Source organism: Protopterus annectens, chromosome 5.part0 (genome assembly GCF_019279795.1).
Source record: "Protopterus annectens isolate FY-2018-M chromosome 5.part0, PAN1.0, whole genome shotgun sequence".
NCBI classification, from domain to species: domain Eukaryota; kingdom Metazoa; phylum Chordata; order Ceratodontiformes; family Protopteridae; genus Protopterus; species Protopterus annectens.
Genome location: NC_056735.1, coordinates 1,204,059,254 through 1,204,081,897, shown reverse-complemented (window position 1 = coordinate 1,204,081,897; position 22,644 = coordinate 1,204,059,254). Strand labels below are relative to the sequence as shown.

The window sequence follows — 22,644 nt, the reverse complement described above, 5'->3', positions numbered from 1 at the left end:
ATCTGAGGGTCATGCTGCTCAACGCTAGAAGTCTAAATCTCAAAATGCACTTGCTCGAAGCACTACTTAAAATGGAGGACATCGACATTTGTGCTATAACAGAGACCTGGTTCAAGGCAGCAGAAAGCACCCCATGCACTACCAGGCTACAACTCATTCCACACCTTTTGGGCCCAGAACATGGACCAAATCTCCAAAGGTGGTGGTATTTCCATATTCATAAAGGATGTGCACACTTCCAGCCTGGTAGCCCAACATAATGCATCATAGATACTTCAAGTGCAGCTAACATTGGGTAAGACAGCAATTCAGGTTGTAGCCTGCTATAGGTCCCCAACCATGACACAAACAATCCACATTCCTAAGCACCCTGGAGAATATTAGGGTCCAACCTAACACTCTCACACTGGGTGACTTCAACTACGCCCCCATTAACTGGGAAAACTACTCATGTACCAATACACTTGCCCAACTTTTCCTGGAATTAATTAATTCCAATGCCCAGGACCAGCTTTTTCTTACCCCCACTAGGGGTAGCAACATCCTTAACCTGGTCATTACTAACATGGGCGACCGTTGCTCTATACCAATAGTCAACTCCTCCCTGGTTACATCTGACCACAAACTAAGCACCTTGGAACCCCCCCCCCCCCCCCCGCAAAGGTAACCACCATGAAAAACTTCTCCAAAGCTAACTTTGGGCTCCTAAAAACAGAGGTGGCTAACTTCATGGCACCCATGCAATTGTAAAACAGCTGCATGACCGCCGAATCATACACTAATGCCCTGTACGAACATGTACACAAATGCATGGATCTCGCCATACCCAAAAGAACCAAGATGCTCTCCTCCAAAAAAAGGAAGCCAATCTGGTGGTCCCCTGCCATAAACAAACTCTACAACAAAAGGAGGAAACTGATGCAAAATAAGGTGAAGTCCCAAGAGTGGAAAAACTCCCTTATCAGCCTCAAAAAAAGTTGAGATCCCTCATCAAATCCTCTAAAGCTAGCTATGAAAACAGAATTGCAGCATATAGTAAAGACAACCACAAAGACTTCTATACTTATGTAAAGAATCTCCATGTCAATACCCAGATTTGCTCAGAGCTGTTGCACATTGGCATCTCCTATATCGAGCCAACAGATATTGCCAATATACTGTCCGACAGATTCAGTGCCAACTTTAACCCCCCCCCAAAGGACCAATCACAATACCAGTAGATTGTCAGGCACCCAGTATTACTGCTGCTCAGGTTAAACTAGCACTGTCCAAGGCCAAGAATACGGCTTCTATGGGGGCTGACAATATCCCTGGCTGTGTTTTACATGAACTAGAGTGAAATTGCACCTCACCTGTGTGCCCTGTTCAATCACAGCCTTACCTCAGGTTTTGTCCCTACAGAATGGTGCACTGCTACAGTCATCCCTTGCCACAAAGGAGGAGCAACTACAGACCTTGGGAACTATCGCCCCATTAGCCTGACAAGTTTGATGTGCAAAGCTATGGAACGCATCATCATGGACCTAATAAACAAGGATATAGGGAATCTCCAAACTCTGGATCCTACACAGTTTGGTTTTGTGAAGGGTAGATCATGCCTGCTCAACCTGGTCGACTTCTCTAAGTCAGTCACCAGAGCTGCGGATGAAGGCAAGGTGGTTCATACCTTGATCTGGCCAAGGCCTTTGATATCATTCCCCACTCAGGAATCATAGAAAAACTCACTAAGCTAGGCATCAACCCCTATATCACTAGGTGGGTTGCAAACTGGCTCACAGATAGAACCCGCAGTGTGAAAGTAGCTGACTCCAAGTCAGACTGCAGACCAGTCACGAGTGGAGTCCCACAGGGTTCGGTCCTGGGTCCTCTCCTGTTTGGTATCTACTTCTCTGAAGTCCAGGCCAACATAAATGGACTCTGGCTGACAAAGTTCACAGATGACTACAAGTTCGGAGCCATAATTAACTCCCCAAGTGATGTTGACTGGTGTCAGAACCATGGCCTTAAGCTCAATGCCAAAAAATGTGTCGTCATCCCAGTTCCCATGAAGTACCACATCAATTGTAGTCCACTGAACACAGAAGGCGTCATAAGAGATCTCGGAACACAGGTTGACAGCAACCTCTCTTTTGACCACCACATTGCCACTGTGGTCAGAAAGTCCTTCTATGTGGCACATCTCATTACTATGGGTTTTGCATTCAGGAAGAAAGAGGTCATTGTCTTCCTCTACACTTCCTTCATTAGGCCAATCACTAAGTACGATGCCCCATTTGGTATGTACCTCACTAGACACCTGCAACAACTGGATAGGCCGCAAAAGTACCTAACAAAGAGGATCCTAAGCCTTAAACACTTGTCCTATATGGACAGACTCAAAAAACTCCAACTATTCTCTGTATCATATCGCCTACTTAGGGGCAATCTCTGCTTGACTTACAAAGCCATGTCTGACCCAGCTCTGTTAGAAACGTTACATCTAAAGAAATACCAATCTCTCCACACTACACACTCCGCTCCAGAAACCTCAACCTCATTACCACAATCAACAGAACAAGCTGGATGTACAGGTTCATAACCCAGAGACTGCCCATGCTATGGAACAGACTTCCTATATGTCAAGCGGAGCACCTCAACGGCACTCTTCTAGAGAGATCTTGATGAGTGGATGGGAAATAGAAAATTCAACACGGGGATCACTCCAGTGGCTCTACTCGACAGAGGCACTGGGAACTAAGGTCAGGTGGCACAATGCCAGGGTAATCCTATGGGCTAGGCTTGTAAAGGCTCCAGGGCCATTAGCCTAGTACATACCTATGAACCTATGAATAATAGTAAAGATATCCATAGCAGTAATCAGCAAACAGATATGGACAGAATTGTGCAATCTTCCACAGCAGTCAGCAAAAAACTGGCTTCCAAAGTTCCTGTAATATCATGGATAGCTTTTTAGCACACAGATGTTTACTCATTTACACTGAGGTCTAGATGTCAAATACATATAACAGATAAGACTGTTGAGCAAAGACTTCCAAGATAGCTGCACAATATTCAACAGCTTAACTTCAGTTCCACAGTGTGAAAACAGAAACTGAGAGACAACAACCAGTGTCTTAAACTTAGTAAAATTCAGTTATTGTCTAGTAAGTACACTGTGTAGATGCCTGCACAGAAAAAACTAAGACAGTCTGAAAGAAAATCAACTAGAAAAGGTGAAGAGAAAACACTGACTGGAAAGAATCCTGCAGCTGTTTAAGCTCCAGCTTTGGTGCAAGGCATGGATTCCAGTAATCTAAAGGAAAGGAAAGAATAAACCAAATGTGCTCACAGCTGATTAAAATAAACATTAAAGGATTATATCAACTCAAATAACAAAAGGATGGAAAACAGAAGAAGCTTTAAACAGATATTCAGATGAGTTGCTAAAACTGCAAAAATCGAAGGTCAAAACGAAGAAAAGGCTGGCTGAGTATGAAACTGCTCAAGAAGAGATGTTTAAAAAAATGGTAGACTTAGAGGACAGAGGACGTATAAAAAATCTGAGATTTTCTGCTGTACCAGGGAAACTAGAAGGAACAGGCTGTAGTAATTTTAAGAAGGCACAAATAAGCAACTGGACCGGTATTCCACAACAGAAACTGTTAGTTTTAAGGGCACACCATGTGTATGCTCCACATCTGTCAATGAGAAAGCAGCTAAGACCTTCATTAGTAAACATGCAAACAAACCTTCCAGCAGGAAAAAGATGATCATGACAAAACTGTGGCAAAATGTCAAAGTATTAAAAGTTGGAGACAATACTGTGTTTGTGCAAAAATGATTACTCACTGTACACCACATAGAATACAAACTACTTCATTCCATTAATCAATTAATGTTGACAGGCGGGTGTGAGACTCAAGCTGCTGCATTCAGCTGTCTACAAAATATTTTTTCCTGGAGGATCAAAGTAATTTTTTGATGCAGGACACACTAAGGAGAAATGCAAAAGCTTGTCCAACAAATAAATGAGCCGTCAATCAAGCTTAAGGGGACTGCTTCTCACATCTTTGATAATAAAACACATGGAGAGACTGTCAATGAAACCTTTTCCATGGTTCCAAAGGAAAATACTTGACAAACAGAAAAGCACAGAAGTTGACCAGAAGAATCAGGATTACCATGGAAGTGAACAGGAATCTGGAGTTGGGAGATTGAGATGAACAAGACCAGCAACACAGAAATTGGAGAATAAATGTGAGACTGCAAAGCATCAGTCACATTTGTGAAATACAGATGTACAAGAGTAAGTGGAAAGGGTGGACTTTTGTTGACTTTGTCAAACTTGTGAGGAACTTTAAAGCATTTGCAAAACTTCACAACATTAATGTTTGGCTGGACTCCTAAGGGTAGGGGAAGAGGAAAGAAAAAGGTAACTAAGCAAAACACTTTCTTTACTATGAAACTTTTCACAAATATAAATTGCATATTTTGTAGTAAAGCACTTTTTGTTGTTCTTTTATGTGATAAAGTTATTAAAGTAAACAGATGCCTTCTTTCTTTTTTCAATTCTTCTCTTCTCTTTCTTTCTTCTTTTTTTGGTATTGGGAAATGCAGGCATTAGAGTGCAAAAACAGAAAAAAAAGAGATAAGAAAAGCTAGACAAAAGGAGTTATGTACTTACCATAACTTGGCATCTGTGTTGTTATCCTGTATCATTATTCCTCACAGTCGGGTCTTGGATCTGACACAGGATCCAAGCCAGCAACCTTAGCTTAGACAGAACCAAGGCTCATGCTCCTCCCTCTCCCATAATCCCCTGATGCCCTCTAACCCTCAGTTTGCTAACATAGTCAGTATCACTATGACCCAAAAGGAAGAAAGTAAAATAGTCCTGGACCCACAACACTCCAACTTCCTCAGAAGATACAACAAGGAAGGGGGATGGTGGGAGGGAAATGTGAGGAATAATGACATAGGATAACACAGATGCCAAGTTATGGTAAGTACATAACTCTTTATCTGATGTTATCCATGTCACTATTCCTCACAGTAGGGTCAGAGTCCCCAGCTACAATTTACCATGGGAGGCTTCAAGGATGGACATGTAGAACCAAAGGAAGCCCTGTTCCTGGAAACCAAATCCAGCTTGTAATGAGATATAAAGGTTTGAGGAGTAGACCAAGTGGCGGCAGCACAAATATCATCAATGGAGAGTCTGGAAATGAAGGCTGAACAGGTAGCCACAGACCTAGTAGAAACAGTTCTAACCTTTTCCGGAACCTCAAGATGCTTGCTGGTGTAGACTGTACAGATATAGCTGGAGATCCATTTTGAGATAGTCACTTTAGAAATGGGAAGGCCACATCTATTCGGGGAAAAAGCCACAAACAGCTGGTCTGATTTGCGAAACTCCTTAGTCCTATGCAGATAAAATCGCAATTGCATGTGTACATCCAAACTATGCAGAATGTACTCTCCTTTAATGGAATAACTGGGAAAGAAAACTGGTAACTGAATACATTGGTTCAGATTGGATGCAGTGGAAACCTTGGGAAAAAAGGATGGATTCATTCTAAGAGACATACTATCTTTGTGAAAGAGCGTACACGGGGTAGCAACTGACATGGCTACTAGGAAGGCCGTTTTCCCAAGACAAAAATTTGAAATCGCACAAACCAGCAGGCTCAAATGGGCTCTGAGTGAGAGACTGCAGCACGAAGGTTAGATCCCAAGGAGGTGAGGGATCCTTAACGGGCGGTCTTAAAAGGAAAACATCTTTCATGAAGGCTTTACAGAGTATGGAAGAGAATGTAGATTTGCTATTCTCATGAAAATTGGAAACTGCAGGCAACTGAAGCTTAACAGTAGAAAAACTTGCCCCTTCCTGAAAAAGTGTGGACAAGAACAGAATTTCTGGCACAGAAGCAGAAAAAGGGGTCCAGATTCCTGCTCTTAGCCCAGACAGAAAATCTTTGCCACTTGCTACTATAAACCTTTCTGGTGGAAGGCTTTTTGGAGGCTACAATAATATTCTTGATGGGGGAAGCTAGCCTGGACAGTTTCAGAGTCACTGGAACTGAAGCAACCATGCAGTTAGAAAAAGGGTCCGAAGACTGGCAAGAGGGAGCACTGAAGAATAAGAGATTAGATCCTGAAGGGGATCTTGTATCAAAGGGGAATACTTCAGGTGGAACTGTAAGAGGAGAAACCATGGCTGACGAGGTCAGAAGGAGGACAACTGTTCATGCCTTGAACTGTTCTCCCCTGAAAATGACCTCACCCCCAACAGGGAAGCATCCATGGTCACTGTGGCCTTGGGCAGAGGGAGCGAAAAGAGCCTGCGTACAATGAGATCCTGAAGCCACCAAAGAAGGTGCCATCTGCACACTGGTGTCAGTTTTATGGACATGGAGATAGGCTGAGACATACTAGACCACTGAACAGCCAGGGTCCACAGTAAAACCCGCATATGGTACCTTGCTAGTGGCACAAGCTGAATGGCCGCGGCCATGGATCCTACGGTCCGAAGAACCAAGTGGACCAGAGGACTAGAAAGACTTAAGACTTGCAAGACCAGCTCACGGATCAGTTGTACTCTGCAAAGAGGTAATGCTGCAATCTCTGAGATAGAGTCTAGCTGGACTTCTATGAACTCTAATTTTTGCACCAGGACTAGAGTGGACTTCGAAAGGTTCACTGTAATCCCCAATTGACAGAACAGAAGGAGGACATATTGGATGGCTTGTGAAGGTCGATACCTCGTAGTTGCTGTGAGGAGCCAATCGAAGTATGGAAACACCTGGAATCTTTGCAGCCTCAGGTAAGCCACCACTGCTGCCATACCTTTGGTAAACACCCGGGGACTATGCTAAGTCCAAAGGGCAGGACTCTCAAATGGTAATGACTGGCCCTTGATCGGAAGCGAAGGTGTCTCCTTGAGCACCTGTCTATCATGATGTGATAGCAGGCATCCTGAAGATCCACTGAGCACATCCAGTCATCCTTGCCTAAGAGAGGCTGAATGAATTGAACAGTGACCATCAGGAACTTGGATTTCTTGACCAACAGAATCAACAAACTGAGGTCCAGAATAGGACACAGGTCCCTTGTCCTTTCTGGCACTAAAAAGAAGCAAGAGTAAGTTCCGAATCCTCTTCGTCCTGTTGGGACTTCTTGGCTGGCTCTTTTTTGAAGAAGTTGTACAACTTCCTTGAAGGCCATCTCTCTCTGGCAGGGTGGTACGTCAGGGAGATACCTTCGTACAGGAGGGGGTTGAAAAAAGGGAATGAATTAACCCCTGGAAAAGATGTTTAATACCCACTGATCAGAGGTGATGCTTGTCCAGGCTAGGGGATGAAGGGAAAAATGACCCCCAAACTGCCTCCAGGGCAGGGCAGTCGGGCAACGCTTCAGGAGTGCTGCAAGGGCTGTTCAGAGAAAGATTCCTGGAGTCCTGATTTTGCAGATCCCCCCCCTCTAGGGTGGCGTCTGCTGTTGAATCCTCTCTCCCTGCCTCTGGAAGAAGAAAAGACTGTGACCTCTGGAACCACCTCTTCTTAGCTCCTCGTTGGGTCTTGGAAAACAACCGCTGAGGAGTAGAAAACTTGATCTTGACTGCGGACAAGGTCTTCCCTTCCTGCTCACTACGGGTTAGAGTGTCTTTTCATAGAAGGTCCAAAGAGGGTGGCCCCATGAAAGGGAGTGTTGGTAAAAGACACTTTGAAGGCCTCCGCAAACCCACATAGTCATAACCAAGCATGCTGCCTTATAGCTATGCCGGTACCTGCCTCTCGAGAGATATCTTCGGCTGCATTGGAAATTAACCCCATCAAGTAATTAGTGAGGGACGTCAGAGTAGAAAGCTTGGGAGACACCTTCTTGAGGTCCTCCTCTGGCAACAGCTTTGTAAGGAAAGTGGTGAGTTTTTTGAGCAAGTCCCTTTGAAGGTGGGTGAAGTGTGCCAGGTAATTAACTGCCCTCAGTCCAAAGGTAGCTGAGGCAAACACACTCCTCCCATGTCAGTCAATCACCCAAGACTCCCTGTCCATGGGATGGACCATGGAACTCTGCTCCACCAGCTCCTTTCTGGTGGCAGCGGCAATCACAATGGCATCGACCGGGACTCCTTTGTTCCAGAAGGGTCTGTCCGCAGGAGGACTAAGAAACTTATCTGCTCACTTAGGCAGTAGTTCCACAGTGCCGGGCTCCTTCCAAGCCCTGCTGGCAATAAGATCCACCAACCTGTCTGCAGGGGTGGACACCGAAAGCCTTCAGGAACATGGACTCCTCTGAAGATGGGGGTTGGGGAGACCATCCACCCTTTTGCTTCAGCATCTCGAGGATGTTCAGAAAGGAGATATTGTCAGGCGGACATCTGGGGGACTCATTTCCTTCACCGAGGTCCATGTCCTGTGTGAGGGACTCCATGCAAGAATCCAAATACCTGCTCTTGCATTTTCTCTTAAGAAGTGCCACCCCTGTGAGTGGCTCAGGGGAGAACTCAGAAGATGGGGGACCCCAGGAGGGGAGGAAACCCCATGAAGACTAGAACAGGAGGGCTAACCCTGTACAGGATGGGAGACCTCAACACCCAAGTAGAGAGAGGTAGGGATGGACCTGGAGGGGCGGGAGATGTTGCTCTAGTCATGGAGAAGGTCCAATCTACTATCCAGAAGGCCGAAGGGCTGCAGGCGATCCTGTCCCCATTCCCAGAGGGTGAGGCCACCCAGAAAGCAAGAATGGACCCCAACACAGCACTGCTGCCCCCAGACGATTCCAGTCTGGAGCTACTAAGGGCCGAGGCCCCCAAGGGAAGAGATCTGTCCAAAAGGCCTGGATCCAACCCCATCCCCATGGAGCCAGAACTGATCGCTCTGGCACAGGGCCCACTCTGGTCCGAGGGCAGATCAACACAGCAGGCCAGGCAGCCTGATGGAGTAGACAAAAAGGGAATTTAAGGCTCTTATGCATAATACAAGCAGAAGGTTACAATTCAAAGTGGAAAGGGATAATGATGATGGTCATGTAGCAGGGGGTTAAATTCAAGAAATAAGGCAAGAATAGGATTTTGGATGTGACTCCTTAAGGAGAATAATAACAGCCGTATGGAATATTATATTCTTAAAGTAGCAGAAAGTATACTAAGAACTAAGCCAACATGGGAATGGAGAAAGGGGATTTGGATAATAGGGATGACTGCAATTAGGGGTACAGAGAATAGACAGGAGTAGCCTGGAATTTACTGGAGGAAGATGGCAAAGGAACCAAGGTATTGAGAACAAATAATTAGAGAAGGAAATATAACAAAATGAGAAGAGGCTAAGAAGACATTTGCATTGCAGGCTAGTGATTGCCTTCCCTATCAGGGATTGATAGAGTATAGACAAAGAGAAAGGGGTAGGAGAATCCTAAATAAAAGACCTGCACTGGCTGAGTTTTTAACTGAAACTAGAACAGAAGATGCTGATAAAAAGGGATAATTAGTAGGGCATATAAAAATGCACAATAATAATAGGAATCAGAAGAGGTTAGAAAAAAATGGGAAGAGTATAACTACTATAACTACTCTACTACATCCCCTTTAATTACCATAACCTACTGTTTTCATCTTCCATGTTTGCTTATAAATCTTCTTCTATGTTTGTGTTTTGTTGATTCTATAGCATATACCAAGGCTGTTACTATCTAATTGTAACAAACTTTAATATTTTGCTTATGTTCTTTTACTACAATGTACCTAGAAATTATTGTCAAATGTTATGTACATTTTATTCTTTTTTGGAGCTTTTCTCCCCAGGACTCCATTGAAAACGGGTTCTTCGTGGCCCAATGGACTATCCTGGTAAACCAACTGCAATAAATAAAATAAATAAATAAATAAATAAATAAGAGAGAGATTAGACATGCAATTAGATATGCAATTCACAAAGAAACAATGGAAGGACATATGTATGGCTCCCAAATATGCAACAAAATCTAGAAGATTTAGGATTTTTGCCTAGAAGTGTTTGCATAGATACTTTTATACCCCAATCAGACTCCAAAGACTTTTTCCTCAGGGAGATGGCAAATGTTGGAGGTGTGATGGAGAGGAAAGAAGTAACTGGGAACATATGTTTTGGGAGTTTAACAAGCTGGCAGACTATAAAAATTCCCCACAGAATACTCTGTCAGAAATACTGGGCAAGCAAATAAGTATAACTAAGGAAATTATTTTTTGAGCTGGGATACAGGATCTGAATCACTTAAACATAGTAAGGCCTTGATAAATTTAATTCTGGTGGCTACCAACAAAGTAATTACTAGAAAATGAAAGTGAAAATCTAAACCAACCACAATCGAAGTAGTAAATATTGTAATAGAGATAAAAGAACAGGAAATGGGATCTTTAGAAACAGGTAGGAGTAAATTACATAGAAAAAATGGAAACGGTGGGAACAATACATGCACAAAATGTTTTGAAAAAAGAATGTGGTTTAAGAGAAGGCAGGAATTGAATAATCTATGTAATGTTTCTTACTTTAATATAAGCTTATAAGATATATAACAATAGATGTGAATAATAATGTAGGCAAATGTGCTTGTTAATACGTTTCGACTTCTTCTTCTTTTGGCTGCTCCTGTTAGGGGTCGCCACAGCAGATCAACTGTTTCTATTTCTTCCTGTCCTCTGCATCTTGCTCTGTCACACCAAACACCTGCATGTCCTCTCTCACCACATCCATAAACCTTATCTTAGGTCTCCCACTTTTCCTGTTACCTGGCAGCTTCATCCTTAGCATCTTTTTCCCAATATACTCTGCATCCCTCCTCAGCACATGTCCAAACCAACGTAATCTTGCCTCTCTGGCTTTGTCTCCAAACCTTCCAACCTGGGCTGACCCTCTAATATACTTATTCCTAATCCTGTCCATCCTTGTCACACCCAGTGCAAATCTTAACATCTTCAACTCTGCCATGTCAAGCTCTGACTCCTGCCTTTTTGTCAGTGCCACTGTCTCCAACCAATATAACATAGCTGATCTCACTACCCTCTTGTAGACCTTCCCTTTCACTCTTACTGGTACTCGTCTGCCACAAATCACTCCTGACACTCTTCTAACACGTTTTGACTACTTTTATATAAATGTAAGTTTGCCCATGTCACAAGTGATAATTCAATAAAGGTGCTTTAAAAATAGCCAAGACTGTCATAAAATCCAAACAATATTCTATATGCCTTACTTGTCTTATTAGTCTGTTTTACTCTAATGAATAGAGAATGTTTGCATGTATTTTTATTAGCACATGTACGACGATGCATTTTATTTTTTTAATGTTAGCCAACCACTTAATTTGCTAGTAACTGCTGTTTAGTAACTATGTCAAGACTATTTATTGAGCTAAATTTAATCTCCCTGTTCTCCCTTTGAAGACACATGCCAAATTGCCAGAAGCCTTCAAAAATAGTTGTGGATCTCTGTTGCCTTTTGTTTTGTAATTCTTAAGTGCACTACCAACAACATAATCATTTACAAGAAACTTTTACAATTATTTCATATCCCAAGTAACATTCTTTACTATGTCATGCCTTGAGAATGAAGTAAGGGTGCAGCCAGAAACACTTATGTGCTCATCTGAGTAAATTTTTAAGTACATCTCTCAGCAACATTACAAATTGCAGATGTAATGGCAAGTCTGCACTTAAGCTTGCAACCATTTCATTTAGAGATGCGATTAAAAATGTGAAAACAACTTACTTTTATTATCGTAGGAGGTATTAACTGAAAATGATGAATAAGATACAGTCCTTGGAGACGTGTGTATTTTTTTTCCAATGTGATGCGGGTTGAGGAGGCAACAGTCAGTCTTTTAAGCCCATGATGAAAATCTCTGGCTAAACTCCTGGTATAAAGTATCAAACACATTTTAAAGTGAGGAATTTGTTTTTGTAATTGTTAAACCTTCATTGTCCAGTTATGCCCTCGTTTAATTCACTTCAGTACAATACATCAACAAGTACATTAAACGTTACCCCAAATCCTTGTGCCTGTGTTGCCTCCATTTACTACAGTATTTCTCTCACATGCTACAGTGCCACCCAACACCATTAAGACAGCATCAGTCATGATGATAGTCATTAGTGCCAACAGGCACAAGGCACATTACAGCAAAACTAACCACGCTACAGCCACACAATAATCACCTTGTAAACTGACACTGTTTCTGGACGCTAGTTAATCCAACCATATGACATGAATAACAGTAAACAAGGAAGACTGTTGAATACAGTAGTGGAACCACACAGTACTTTTGCGCACAGTCACTTTAAACATTGGTTAAAAAGGTAGACAAGACTGCTGAATGCTCTATTTTTCCAAAGCTCATTTCCTAACTAAACAATTATCAGGCTGCTACAATCTACTGTTTCAGAAAAGCACAGTGATAAATACATGAACAGCAGGCTGCTACAATCTACTGTTTCAGAAAAGCACAGTGATAAATACATGAACAGCAGGCTGCTACAATCTACTGTTTCAGAAAAGCACAGTGATAAATACATGAACAGCAGGCTGCTACAATCTACTGTTACAGAAAAGCACAGTGATAAATACATGAACAGCAGGCTGCTACAATCTACTGTTTCAGAAAAGCACAGTGATAAATACATGAACAGCAGGCTGCTACAATCTACTGTTTCAGAAAAGCACAGTGATAAATACATGAACAGCAGGCTGCTACAATCTACTGTTTCAGAAAAGCACAGTGATAAATACATGAACAGCAGTGCAAACAAATCAAAGACCAGGTCCAAACAAGAAATTATATCCTACTCCCATTTACAGACAGCATAAATCATGATTTCAGCTACAGTTAACTGTTGGTACGGCGACTACAGCACCACACAAAGTGGTCAAACACTACCTCCTATATGCAGTGGTACAAATCCATACTTGGATAGGGACAGACAAAGAAACTGTACCAACTATGGGACAGTGCACTCCCCAGTGGTACAAATGTGTCAAACTGTAGTGCAGTGTCATTTTTAAACTTGATAAATAATGCCATGCAAGACCACTAGATGTGTATGGATTTTGCACCCTTGCAAAACTTTACACACAAGACTTGTCACTTTGAGAACTATCTAATTACATACATGTGTACATGCATAACGCAGTGGATTATGATTGGGTCTCAGACACATAGTAAGCTTTCTAGGATCAGACATGGTGTGACGTGTGATGGTCCCACCACTGCCAACCAATACATGACGTCCCCACGCTGGGCCAGTAATCAAGGAGCCTGAATCCTCACCACTGACACTGGAGAGGGACATGCACTTGGAATACAAATGGATACACTCAGTATTTCCAGATGCAGATACCTCTGCATCAAGCACAATTTCTCTTAAGAGCACACAGGGAACATACTTAGCACAGGGTATGGATTTCTCTACATCTGCCTCCCTCAGGTCCCCAATAAGACTCCCTAATAGTACAACTTATCAGTTAGGTCCACAGCAGAGTGTCCAATCCAAGTCCTCCAGCAGCCTCTCTGTAAACCCAGTGCTTTGTGTCCCTGTCCCAAGTAGATGACACACACACACACACACACACACACACACATTTGATTATTCACACACACACACACACACACACACACACACACACACACACACACACACACACACACACACACACACACACACACGGAGATTTGATTTTTCACACACACACACACACACACACACACAGATTTGATTATTCACACACACACACACACACACACACACACACACACACACACACACACACACACACACACACACACACACACACACACACACACACACACACACACACACACACACACACACACACACACACACACACACACATATCTTGGAAAAAACTGGCACAGATTTACCTGCTGTGTCCCCTGCTGCCCAGAGTATTTTTATTTGCTTATTTATTTTACATTTGTTAACCGGGAAAGTCCAACTGGATACAGGTCCATTTTCAGCGGAGGCCCGGGGAGAAAAGCTCCAAATGTACAAACAGGTGTAAATACACTGAAAAATGTTACAGAGAATTTATCACATAATTCAATCTTGTTTAATTATATTTACACACACAAGTATATGTTATTCACATAAATTATTACATTGCTTTATAATACAATTGTGGTTTATTTAATGATATGTGCACGGAGGTACATGTTTTTTTCTCACGTACACACAGAAAGGTTGGAGGTTGGAGACTGAGAAAGTAGTAGTAGTTAAGGATTTCATCTTAAAAAGGAACATATGTATAGTACGATGGTTACCACATATGACTATAGGCTTAAGTTTAAATTTTTTTCCATTATGTGGGAGAAGCACAAGATTTTTAGACTGTTAGAGGATCAGAGTTTTAATCTTGTAATGAGGTTCACATATGTAGATTGCGTTTGAAAGGAGGTTAGTCTGTGTTTGAACAGGGACACAGCCAATGCATTTTTAGGTATTTTCTAAGGGATTTTTTGAATTGGGATAAGGAGGGGTTTGTGGTGAGATCTGCAGGAAGTAGGTTCCAGTTTTTTTCCAGCAGAGTTAGACAACAGTGAATCACCTGCTGAGTTGTTGGTTTTAGCAGTATGTACTAGCATTTGTTGGCAGAGTGAAGGGCCTTTAGGTTACTGTAAGGGGTGATAATATTTTTCAGTATGGGTGTACTGTCTGGTTGGTAGAGAATTTTGTGAACTATTAGCTGGTTATATTGCAGTTGGTTGGGTAATTCTAGCCAGTCTAGTGATTGAAGGTTAAGACAGTGATGGGTTCCATAAGCTGATCCTGTGGCAAATCTGGCAATGCTATTGTAGCACCTAGTAAGTTTACTGAGGATACATTTGCTTAGGGTTGCGAAGATGGGTGAGGCATAGAGAAGGGTTGATAGCAGATGAGTGCAGAGCGATAACAGTTCTAGCAGATGGGGTTAGGAATTGTTTAATCCTGTATAAGGACCCCAGTTTTTTATTAACTGTTTTAATATTTTTGTCTATGTGAGCATCAAACTTAAGATTATTGTCGATGATCACTCCCAGTAGTTTAGTGCTACGTCCTGGGGAAATTTTGGTGCCATTATAAGATGTTATGGTGAGAGGAGGTGAGGGTACCTTTTGAGTATGGGAGAAGAGTAACAGTTTGGTTTTATTTGGGTTTAATAGTAGTCGGTGACCAGTTAGCCAGTTCTCTACCGTGTTAAAAGTGATTTGGGTCAGGGATTGTAGGTCTGTGGGGGAGGTGGCAGAGCAGATTAGGGTGGAGTCATCTGCGTACTGAATACAAGTTGCATCTGGGATGACTTTATACAAGTCATTAATGAATATGGAGAATAGGAGGGGACCTAGTATAGATCCCTGTGGGACTCCAAGGGTGACTGGTAAAAGGGACAACAGGTTATCCTTCCATAGTACAGCTTGTTGTCTATCACTTAGGTAAGAATGAAACAAGTTGATTGCTTGGTTATCTATGGAGAGTGATTTTAATGTGTCCAGGAGTAGGTGATGGTTTACCATGTCAAATGCCTTGGATAGGTCTAGGAAGAGGTCTGAGGAGAGCTTGTTGTTATTATGGTTTAGATTTATTGTGTGAGAGAAGGGCTGAGGTTGTACTATGGCAAGGTTTAAATCCGTGCTGGGAGGTAGCTAGGAGAGAGTTTTTATTCAGATAGGCAAGAAATTGCTTGTGGATACATTTTTCCATTATTTTAGCCAAGGGAGAAAGGATGGCTATGGGCCTATAATTTGAAAGTTCGGTGGAATTACCCCCTTTATGAAGTGGAATAATGTGGGAAATTTTCCAGATGGAGGGGAATATAAGCTTCGTTGATAGTTCTATTGATTAAAACTGAGATGGGGTATGCTATTTCATTAGCGGCTTTTTGGAGATACTCTGCAGGTAGTAGGTCTGCTGAGAGTGTGGTAGGTTTCAGTTTCTTAAGTAGGGATTTAATAAAAGATGTTGGTACTGGGTCAAACTGAAAGGGGATTTTATTATCAGGTGTGGGATAGGTGGTGCTTGGGGTATTAGGAGATAGTGGCTAGGGCTTGCACGGTTTCTGTAAAGAAAGTAGTAAAGGTGCTAGCAACAATTGTAGGAGGTTGTTGGAGGGTAGTTAAGGGAGTAGGGGTAGCTGATTGGCCTGGGTGGAGAAGTTTATTTATGCCTGACCAGAATTTTTGTGGTTGGTTTTGGTGCTTTTGTTGCAGATTACAGTAGTAACTCTTTTTGTCTAGCACAATGGACTTCTTTGTGTCATTTCTCAGCTGTTTATATTTGAGTTGGTCTTTTGTGGATTTGGTGGTTTTCCAGGAGGTCCATGCTTTGTTTCTGTTAATAATTTTTTGACTAGTATCATTGGCAAGCCATGGAGCTACTTTGTTATTGGTTCTGATTGCGTGTGTGGGGGCATGGTTATCCAGGATAGCAAGAAATTTGGAGTATGAGACTGCTTCATCAAAAGGAAGAAGCCATAGATAGGGACAGTCACGTCTTAAGTTCGGTGTGAAATTTAGCTTGACTAAAGTTCTTGCTACTTCTAATGGTTTTAAAGTTAGATTGTTGGGGGATGTAATTTCTTTTTCTGATTATATACGTCATGAAATGATCATTAAAGTCCTCTGGTAGGGTGCCTGTTGTACATATCTGGGGTAGGTTGTTTATTAATATCCAGTCGAGGATACTTTCCTTATTGTTAGGCTTATTGATTCTGGTAGGGGAAGTTATCATCTGGGAGAAGCCATGCAAATTTATATGGGTAGAGGGAAAGTCTGAAGAGCAAGTATTCCAGTCGATATTAATGTCCCCTAGAATAATAGTTTCCTGGGGGCAGTTGGTGGACAGCCATTGTAGGATACCCTCCAATGTATTTGCGTTGTCACCTGGGGGAATGTAGATACAAGCAATATTTATAGATTTATGTTTGTTGATGTGGACTTTTGTGATGAGCAATTCTGCGTTGTTAGTGAGTAAGGCATTTGGAGTAATAGTATTAGATACTTCTAGAGTGCATTTGTACAAGACGGCTACCCCCCTCCTTTTTTAGAGATGAGATCAAGTCTTAATATATTGTAGCCAGGGGGTGTAACCTCATTATTAATGGTGGTAGGTTTGAGCCAGGTTTCAGAAAGGCATAGTATATCAGGGGAGTGGATATCTAGGAGGGGATGTAGATAGTGAATTTTCTTATTAATACTTCTAATGTTTAGGTGACACACTAGGAGTGAGTTGGAGGCATTATTTGAGTTTTGTAGGCTAGTGGGGGTGTTATTTGTGAGGGGGATAGTGACTGGTGGGGTTAGGCCTGGTTTAGGGTGGATGTCACCATCCACTATGAGGTTAGGTAGTAATGTAATGGCTAGTTTCTGGAGTTTTAGTAAAAGTTTGTGATAGTATTTAGTTCTAGGGTTAATATATGAAGGACGAATGGGATGTTGCGTTTCTGCTTTGGAACAGCTTGATGACAGGTGGGGTAGTGGCTGGTAGGAGCTAAATGGCTTACTGGTAATACTGGTTATGGTTCTAGCTTACTGAGTGCCAGGGAGGTAATGGTATTCATAGGCTGTGAGAAGATAGAGAAATATAAGCGGGGGTATTACGCAGTAAATGGGTTTAGATTTTGGAGGATTGTGAAAAGTTAGTGGAGGCATTGTAGGGGTCATTAGCTAAAGCTTGTTTAAACAGTATTGGGGTATTTGTAATTAAATTATAGTGAGACACTATGGAGAGTTTGAGTTGTAGGGTAAGGTCCTGTGAATGATTGGGTAATGATGACGCTTTTGATGTGTGGGAGTGGTTTAAGATGAGTGGGAGTGGCAATGTGGTAATAAGTGTAGGAGTCTGGGAGCGGGTGGGAATTGGAGGCAGCCAGAGGGAGAAGAATGTCGAGGAGAACAATCAGTGGAGTATGAAGGTCTGAAGGTAAGTTTGTTGAGATGTAGAAGGTAAGAGGCTTACAAAGGATAGACTTGGGATAATAGAAGAGCATTGCTCTTAACCTTCCATCTCCAAAATGAAGAACACTAGCACTCATAATGTGGAACAAATGGGCAAAATGTGGAACACATACTAATGGCTTACTAACAACTTCAGCTAGGAAGGTCATAGGATGCTTAATGTATGCTGGTTTTACTTATAAAGAAGATCTTTTAATGAATTGATATGATTTATTTCTATTTACTATGGATTTCACTTAAATTTCCAACACTGAATGTGTTACAGACCCTTTTTCAATGTGGAACTTCGAGGAACATGAACTTTTTAAGACCCCAAATGAGGTACATTCCTCATAATGAGGTACACTTGAGAGGCATGTAAAAGAGTGATATGTGGATAATAGTGAGAGAATGAGCAGTAAAAAGAGATGACTAGGGACAGTGTTAGGGAGATTTGGTAAAGAATAGGTAAAGGATTTAGAGACAGAAAGCTAATAGTGGATCACCACCTAGTGGGCAGTCACTTTATAGCAGCAAAAGTCCCCTAAAGGGGGATATCAGGTTAAGGGAGAGGAGGGAGATTTCCTAGCTTGAAATAAGGAGGGTATAATAGGGGAAGTAAGGGTTTAGATGAGAAAGGGGGGGGTATGGCTGTTGGCTAACCTGGCAGGGAAGCTTGCTTTAACCTAGCAGTAGTTATATACTAAATGTAATTGCTACAGATGGTAGTAGCAGTACACATACTTTCACTGTTTTCCTTTCGGGAATGACTCTCAGGGAGCAGATAGGCTTTTTCTTTATTGTGGGCTATATTCATAGATGTCCAGCAGGGCACATTCAGGTAGGCTAGTGCAGGACAGGCAGGAACACAGGTTTCACTGTTTTCCTTTGAGGGAATGACTCTCATTCAGTATAAGGTAATTATCACTGCCACCAGGCACTCCATAATAAGCTACTCTAAGGCCCTTAACAAAGGGTGTCCAATTATACTGTATAATATTAATACTAACACAAATGGTAGTAGTTCACCAAGACAGCTAGGTCTTTTGGAGTGGTCCACACAGTATCACCAAATAAATATAAGCACTCTGAAAGGTTAAGTACTTTCTGCAAGGACCACCACAATAAAAGTTTTAAATATACTTAATAATAAATAATAAAAGCACATAAAAATACTGCATATATAATGACAGTAAACCACAGAGTTCAAATCACAGGAAATATTGAAAATAACACTGATGGACAGACTCATACAAATAAAGAAAATAATCTCTAAACTAAGCTTCACTATATTCCTAACTGAATCTAGGAGAATTACTATTCCTTGATAACTTACTTGATAAAGCAAGGCACAATGAAATACGTGAGCAGTCTTTCTAGTCAGGTTCCACAAAAAAACACTCAATACTCAGAGATTACTCCCTGTAAAATATAATATCCAAGATGGCTTGCAGAATTACCTCATCTGGTCACCTGACTCTATGTTCTCACAGCATCCCCCTTTAAAGCAGTGACAGGACTTTAGCATTGATGGCTACAATACACCTCTAAATGTTTATGGCAGTGCCTGGGGCTTCCCTTCCTTTTACTGAGCTAATGAACAAACGCTTCTTCTAGACCCACCTTCTCCGGTCCTATTCAGCACTGTGGGGTAATGTGGGGTAATGATTTAATGGTTTAACAGCTCATTTACATTTATTTTATTTTATTTAAAGTAAGCTAGCTGGTTAGTCTTTGCTGTCCCTGTGTCCCCATTAAAATATATACATCCAATTCAGCTGCAATAATATATGCATATTTCTTTTCATTCCAGCAGGGTGCAGTGTTGATACATTTTAACACAAGCAAAACCTCACAAATACATTTTCAGCACAAGCATCTGTACAAAATCAGTTTGATATACAAATGATATACAATTATTTACAAAATTCCAGCTAGTTGTGCTGGCACAAGTCATACATCCATTGCCCTACTTCTCCTGGCATGACTGGCAGTACCTCCCATCATCACACATGGACACCAATAAATTCACCTCCAGTTAAGCTCAAGAGGTGAATCAAGGTATCCATGTCAGGAACATATAACAAAAGATTATGATCAGTGACCTGCTCCTAACTATTGAAAGAAATATGGGAGAGCAAAGTGCTTTTCTGATTTTGAAAGCCAGTAAAGCACTTAGTGGTATCAGACACACCTCACTTCAGCATGAGTAACCCTAATTTTAGATTAGGTAGTGCCTGCAGGTGCAGCCATTGATTTGGGGAAATGCTCCCATCTGGGAAGGTAAACTTGATTTTTGTGTTTGTTCCGAGTGTTTTTATTGAAGCAAAACGTCTTTGATAAATGTAACATATGTTCAAACTAAGATGAGAAGAAGCTGAAGTCCAAGCACCTCTGGAACACTGTTCAAATGGTGAAATGAAAGGAACCACAAATTGAGAAATATAAAAACACCAATCATTTAATGATTCCAGTAACAAAGAAACTGTTAGCGTTTTTGTTTGAACAAGTTTCAAACTTCATCAGGGTCAAACGAAAGCGCTAACCATTTATTTGTTACTGGAATCATTAAATACTTGGTGTTTTTAAATTTCTCAATTCGTGGTTCCTTTCATTTCACCATTTGAATAGCATTCCAGATGTACTTGGACTTCAGCCTTGTGTGTTTTTGTATCAGTTTGGTGATTTTGTGCTTTATAAGATGAGAAGAAGTTACAAAGAGGCATTCAAAAGAACTGTCATGTATAACAGATGGGAATAATAGCTTTCTATCATAATGGCTATTCTGTCCATATTATCAAGGAATGCATATGGCCTTACAGGTATAGACAAAAAGCAAAGAATGTTGTCTTATATTAAGAAATGTAGGCTGCAAGTAGCAATATTGCCAGAGATACATTTCTATAGAAATGAGCATGTAAAAAACAAAGGATGTCACAATGAACATTCAGCAGAATATCAAGGACAATGGAAATGCAGAGTAATAATGCTAATTGTTAGAGGAGCTACATTAGTGACAGAAGAGGAAAAAATAGACAAGAACATAAGATTTGTAGTAATAAGGGGCTACTGGCAAGAGATGGAAGATTATGCTGTCTTGTATTTATATCCCACCAAAAGTGGCTATTATAAAGCTTAAAAAGGGCAAAAAGAATCAGCTTTCAGCAGGGAATATTATTTACGTTTGTGGATTACAATTTCATTTGCAACAGTAAGGAAGTATCATAGGGACTTAGAAGGAAAATACAATAAAATAAGACAGATTTCTGAAGAAATATATGAGAAGAGTTTGGACGGAAGATGTGAATTCAGTAATAGGTCATCATATAATCAGACAGAATTTGCATATTATTCCCTAAGGTACAATGACTGGGTTAGACTAGATAGAATTTAATTTCACTGCAGCATCTGTATTTAATTGAAAGCTTTGATACAAATCCAACAACTTCAGATCAAGCACCAATAAAAGCTAAGACAAAGGGTCATGAATGAGACACTGATGCTTTCTCACCTACTTGTTAGAAAGAAAGGCATTTAAATGATGGGTAATGGAAATTATTCAAAAGTTATTAGGGAAGATGGAAATTTATTCAGAAGGGATAGTTAGTGAGTGAGATAAAATGCAAATGTCATCTAAAAATAAGGTAGAAATAAAACAGAAAGAGATATGGGAAAAGTAAGAAGAATTATTTAGGGGAATTGACAAAGGTTAAAGTACTGCAGAATAATAAGATTCAGAAAGAACAAGAAGAGGAACAACTATAGAGCTAAAGGGAAATATAAGGGAGCATTTGGATAATATGTATGAGTTTAGAAAGGCTGCTGTTAAGTAACTCTTTTTTATAACGACTCCAGAGTACAAAAACTTTTAGCATGATGACTTGGAAAACAGAAAGTAGAAAGGGTTGTTGCCAACTTGGCAATCTATGTTACGAAAAATAACCAAAGGGCTATTACATGTATTAAAAACATTCTGGAAGTTTTAAGAAAATTTGTATAAAGCAGAGGAATGTGAAAACCAAGAAAAGGCACAAATGTAAACACATATGGAAGACTTAAGTATGCCAAAATTAGAGGAAGATGAGGCTCAACAAATAATAGGTAAACAGAGAAAAGAGGAGACAAAGGTGATGCACATTCAATCAACAGGAAAGTCTCTGGGAACAGATACAGATAGTGCTCCTGTGAAAGTCGGGTATTTAGAAGGGAAGAAAGTGATAAAGCTCTAGAAGGTTTTAACTGTTTTAAAATGGGAGGGGTGCACCACCATCTTGAAAAAAACTGTGGCTGCTATATTACCCAAAGACGGACCATTCAAACTCAGCTTTATATAGACCCATTTCAGTTTTAAACCAGGACTATAAAGTGTTTATGTCTATACTAGCCAACAAAATGCAAAGATGTTGCCTAAGTTCACGGATATGGATCAATGTGGTTTTGTGGAGGGAGGCAAACATTTTGCAACATTAATAAAGAAATAATTATCCAGAGAGAAGCATAATTACCCAGAGGGAAGCAAAATTCCAAACAATATTGCTACTATTACTGGGTCCTGATGCACAGAAATCATTTGATAGAGTCAGCTAGGATTTATGAGAAGAGCAATGGAAGCTTTTGCATTCCCTGACAGAATAACAGGGTTAATTAGGAGAATATATGAAGGATCAGAGATCAGAATTAAGGTGGAAGGGTTCCTCCCTGACAAGCTAT

General features: G+C 41.0%; 1 protein-coding gene across 3 annotated transcripts in view; it reads right to left on the bottom strand.

Moving 5' to 3' along the window:
- RCBTB1 (RCC1 and BTB domain containing protein 1) overlaps positions 1-22,644 on the bottom strand; it is a 2,478,854-nt gene that overhangs the window by 2,205,597 nt on the left and 250,613 nt on the right. Inside the window, exon 2 of one of the 3 annotated variants that reach the window (XM_044071069.1) lies at positions 11,721-11,865. The exons of the other annotated variants lie outside the window; for them this stretch is intronic. The gene's annotated coding sequence lies outside the window, so the exon portion shown is untranslated. The remainder of the gene's footprint in view (positions 1-11,720; positions 11,866-22,644) is intronic. 3 annotated transcript variants of the gene reach the window in all.